Source organism: Leucopleurus acutus, assembly GCF_964270905.1.
Source record: "Leucopleurus acutus genome assembly, chromosome: X".
Lineage (NCBI taxonomy): Eukaryota > Metazoa > Chordata > Mammalia > Artiodactyla > Delphinidae > Leucopleurus > Leucopleurus acutus.
Genome location: NC_139148.1, coordinates 63,525,360 through 63,530,554, shown reverse-complemented (window position 1 = coordinate 63,530,554; position 5,195 = coordinate 63,525,360). Strand labels below are relative to the sequence as shown.

Below are 5,195 nucleotides of genomic sequence, written 5' to 3'. Positions count from 1 at the left end.
AATGTGCTCTCCCCAAATTCTTATGTTGAAACCTAATCACCAATGTGATGGTATTTGGAAGAGGGTCTTTGGGAGATAATTAGGGCATGAGGGTGGAGACATCATGAATGAAATTAGTGTCCTTATAAAAGAGACCCCATAGAGCTCTCTCGCCCCTTATGCCACGTGAGGACACAGCAAGAAGAAAGCCGTTTATGAAAAAAGAAGTGGACCATCACCTGACATTGAATCTGCCAGCACCTTAATCTTGGACTTCCCAGACTCCAGACCCATGAGAAATAAGTTTATGTTGTTTATAAGCCACCCAGTCTGTGCAGTATTCTCTTATAGCAGCCCAAATGGATTAGGACACTCTATAAAGTCTATTTGCCACCAGATCCCAGGTAACAATGTCCTCAGTAGACTTATTTGCCTTACCTTAAGTGTTTCCTGTAAATAATTTTTCTGACAAGCAGCACACCTTTGTATTATTTCTTGAATTATTTGACCCTTATTCCAAATGTGGTACAATTCCAAGGTTTTCAGTATACTCCTTTTGTTTGAATAAGGTTGCTGGTGTCATGAAAAAGCCATCCAAGCATATAATAAGTGAGATGCAAAAATACTCCTAGAGTGTAATTCCCATATTCCTATGATATTCTTCATAGCTCTCCTTGGTTTCCAATTTTCTAAATCTTGTGGAGTTGTGTATTTCTGAAATTGTAAATAAGAGTTCTTGGATAGAAGTAATGGGGCTTCAATTTCCCCAGTCAAGACCTAAGTAGCCCTTTCTGTGGCTTGATGTGCAAATTAATTTCCTTTAGATATGTCATGTTGTTGTCTGTTATGAGTTCTACAATGAATTTCAGAAATCTGTTGGAGAAGCGGGGGTGACTAATAAATCAGCAATTACGTTTCTAGTGTGATATTTCAGTTACTACTGCTATGAGAAAGTTCCCTCTATTCCTCCACATTTGTTCCATAGCATGACAGATACCAAATGCATATTTACTATCAGTATAGATATTCACCTTAAGATTGGTGGCTAATTTAAAAGTTTGTATAAGAGCTAGTAGTTCCGGTGAAAGTTCACAGCGCAGCGGCGGGTCTGGCTGGCGGCGGCGGCGGATGGGAGGCGAGTGCCCCGTGTGCGCTTGTGGAGATAGAGGCGCGCTCGACTCTCGAGGCCTCCGTCACCAGCTCAGCTCCCTGCCCTAGGCGAGGAGGGCGGCTTGTGGGGGGTTGAGTGGCCCGAGCTGAGGGTGCGGAGAGCTCAGGGCGGCGACAACAACGGTGTTGATATCGGTGGTAACAACGGCCTCAGCAAGCCGGGAAGATGGAAGGGCGGATCGAGCTGGGAGATGTGACACCACACAATATTAAACAGTTGTAGAGATTAAACCAGGTCATCTTTTCAGTCAGCTACAATGACAAGTTCTATAAGGATGTGCTGGAGGTTGGCGAGCTAGCAAAATTTGCCTATTTCAATGATATTGCTGCAGGCGCAGTATGTTGTAGGGTGAATCATTCACAGAATCAGAAGAGACTTTACATCATGACACTAGGGTGTCTGGTACCATACCGAAGGCTAGGAATAGGAACTAAAATGTTAAATCATGTCTTAAACATCTGTGAAAAAGTTGGCACTTTTGACAACATCTATCTGCATGTCCAGATCAGCAATGAGTCTGCAATTGACCTCTACAGAAAGTTTGGCTTTGAGATTATTGAGACAAAGAAGAATTACTATAAGTGGATAGAGCCCGCAGATGCAGGAAAACCTCAAAGTCCCTTCTGGCCAGAACGCACATGTGCAAAAGACAGACAACTAACAAATTACAGATGAACTTTCTTGCACTTGCTTGTCGCCAAATAAAAGAGATGCCCATTGATTCCCCACCCCCCTCTTTCTTTTAAAGCTTTCCCCCTTCCTTGTTCTTGTTTTTCCTCCTTTCAAAACTCCTTCCCTTTCCTCTAAAGGTTTTAAACTTTTAAGGACTTATTAATCATGTTTGGATTGTTTTAGTTTTCTTATTTTTGTGAGGTGGTTTGACTGTAGGAAGGAGAAGGTATAAATAGATCTGTCTAGTTTCACAGATAAGATATATGGTCCCAAAAACTTGTGTCAATTTCATTTCTTTTAATGTCCTGCTTTCACATTGAAGGGCAGAGTCTACAAAATACTGTATAATTCAAAGGACAAAAAGCAGCAGCAGCAATATCTTGTTCTCTAACTCATAGACAAGTTTAGCGTGTTTGTGGTACTTTGGGTTTTTCAAGATTTTGTGGGATACCAATCCCTATACATTGCCTTCACTCCACCTTTTGTCCTTCTGAGTATTATCTCAGAAGTTGGACCATTGTTATCCTTGTAAGAAATACTAAGCTTATTTTGTTCTGTTAAGCAGTTATTTCTTCCTTCCTCGCTGGCGGCTGAGGGTAGGTGGGACAGTTTGAGTAGGTAGTATTATACTTTTGTCTCAGCATTTGAGTTAAACTGATTTTTGCTAATGAGTGGGCTGGTTGTTATCAGGTTTATTTTTCTTGCTGTTGATTGTTAGAAGTGGCATTAACTTTTAGAGTGTGGGCTGGTGAGATTAATTTTTAATATCCCAGCTGGAGATATGGCCTTTAACTGACCTAAAGAGGTTTGTTGTGATTTGCTTTTTTTTCTCCTGTCCTCTTTCTTCAGTAAACCCACAATAGGTAGTCAGACCTTAAAAATGGAGTTGATGTCCTCATAGGTGAGTGCCCCTAAATAAACCCGAAGCAGGCATTGTCTCTTGGACATACTAAAAAATACCTAAAAGGAAGCTTAGATGGACTTATGGCACAACAAATGAATTTAATATCAGCTAATGCAGACTGTTAGAAGTGTGGCCACTGAGCATTTGATTTTAGAGGAAAGAATATCTAGACAGTATTTTTGAGAATAACATAGCTGTGCTATTGCTTATCTGTTGGAGAACATCCCAGATTTGCTTACATTCTGTGCCTGTGATATTGAGTTTAAGAATTTGGGGGTGGGGGAATTGTTAAACATATTGCTTCTATTCTTGGAAAAAAGTAGAAGTCTAGAAGCATTAATAACGTAAATGTCACTGTGACCTCCTCTACTGACAGGACTGGTTTATGCCAGATCGTTTTCTGGCACATAATGAGTGGCTTTGATGGGTCGATAACTTTTTGTAAGATAGAAGACATCTGAAATTTTCATGTTTTCCTCCATAATCCCATCTCCAATATTTAAAATTTTCTACATTGCCAATACTGGTGGCCCAAGAAGTGTTTTCATTAGACTTTAAAACAATGCACAGGGCTTGCATTTTCTGTCATTTGACTTTAAAAGGAATGTTGATTCATAATATTTATCCTCTTATGTAAATTCTGGCATAAAAGTTTCATCTCTTCATATATGTTGTTGAATGACAAAATTATTTTACACAATGTTCATGCACATTTTATAATCTTAAGTTCTTATTTGAGAATGTAAAAATACAAGGTACAGGGCTTCCCTGGTGGTGCAGCGGTTGAGAATCTGCCTGCTAATGCAGGGGACATGGGTTCGAGCCCTGGTCTCGGGGGATCCCGCATGCCACGGAGCAACTAGGCCCGTGAGCCACAACTACTGAGCCTGCGCATCTGGAGCCTGTGCTCCACAACAAGAGAGGCCGCGATAGTGGGAGGCCCGTGCACCGCAATGAAGAGTGGCCCCTGCTTGCCACAACTAGAGAAAGCCCTCGCACAGAAATGAAGACCCAACACAGCCAAAAATAAATAAATAAATAAATAAATAAATAAAAAGCCAAGCATTTGAAGCCCTTTTAAAAAAAAAAAAAAACAAGGTACAGTAGACTTCAACAGTCTTAGCTGAGTGTGAAGAATAATATAGAAAAGGAAGATAGTTGATAAATGAGTTTATAGGGTTATAATCTCAAGATAGTAAAAATGTAGAAAGACCATGCTGGTTTCTTGGGTATCAGTTTCTTAAGCAGTCCAAATCTAAGCTTAGAAGAAAAGTTTAGCATTAAGCACCTTTACCTTCACGGATAAACTTCAGCTTGCTCTTGCTAAGAGAAGAGTGCCTGAGTTACAGAAGGTATAATTAGTTTGAAAATTCAGCCTTTTTGTAAACTTCAGATATCAAAATAGATTTTGATATATAAATGAGTTTTGTGAAATGACACTGCCTCTATTTCTATAACCATTTCACCTAGACTATCTAATCAGTCCTATGAATGTATCCCTAAATGTATTTAATGAAAACCAAATAGCTGCCTCATGACAATTAAGTACATATTATTTATGGAGGAAAAAATATTAAATTTTGAACTGTGTAGGCTCCCTATCATTTTAGTGTTTCTTTTTCCACACTAGTCACTGGCTTTAATCTAAATTGTGTTTGTAAAGGGTGAATTGTCCTACATCAAACTTACATGAAATAATTCCATCCACTTATGGAAGAGGAGGATGTAGAAGAGGTAGAAGCTGGACACTAGTTCGTGTGCCTATGAGTCGGTAAAGACTGAAATAATGTCCCATGTTCAGTTGGTTATTTTGATAAAAATTATCATTGAGGTAAAACAATTCTATTAACTGGAAGATCACAGGATATATCCATTATATTTTTCACGGCAGATAGATTTTCTGTGGGGCAAATAGGTAAAAATTATATTGTATGGTAATGGCATTAGGTTCTAAAGAAAAGAATCTGCAGAGAAATCTATGCAATATATAATTGGTCCAGATTAGTTTTTATTTGGAGAAAGAAGTTCAGAATTATCCCCAAAGCAGTTTACTCATCAACTGAAAGTCCTCCAAAAATAGAACTATTGGGAAACCATGGTATATGGGGTGGAAAAGAAAAACTCCCTCAGTTTTTTGGAGGGAATAACTTTAAAAATACTTAAATGGCTGAGTTTACTTGGTGCAGTTAAGATTTAAACTTGTTGATTTTAACATTGCTGTTACATCTGAAATAAACTTACCTGATGTTCTGGTAAAAAAAAAAAAAAGAAAGAAAGAGAGAGAGAGCTAGGAATTCTACTTCTTGGGCTGACTTTATATTTGGGAGAGGATAAGCCTCTAAAACCTCATGAGGACTGACTACTGTATATGATGCTTTTCTATTTCCCTGTGTGTCTCTCACTCAAATTCTATCCGTGAACAATATTAAATCAAGATTAGGAATAGGAATATCAGATAAGTCAGGCAAA

At 38.7% G+C, this 5,195-nt stretch overlaps 1 pseudogene across 1 annotated transcript; it reads left to right on the top strand.

Moving 5' to 3' along the window:
• Window positions 1-1,315: 1,315 nt before the first annotated feature.
• LOC309978216 (N-alpha-acetyltransferase 50-like) lies at window positions 1,316-1,811 on the top strand (annotated as a pseudogene). Its single transcript has one exon. The product of its transcript is annotated as an N-alpha-acetyltransferase 50-like (transcript).
• Window positions 1,812-5,195: the final 3,384 nt, after the last annotated feature.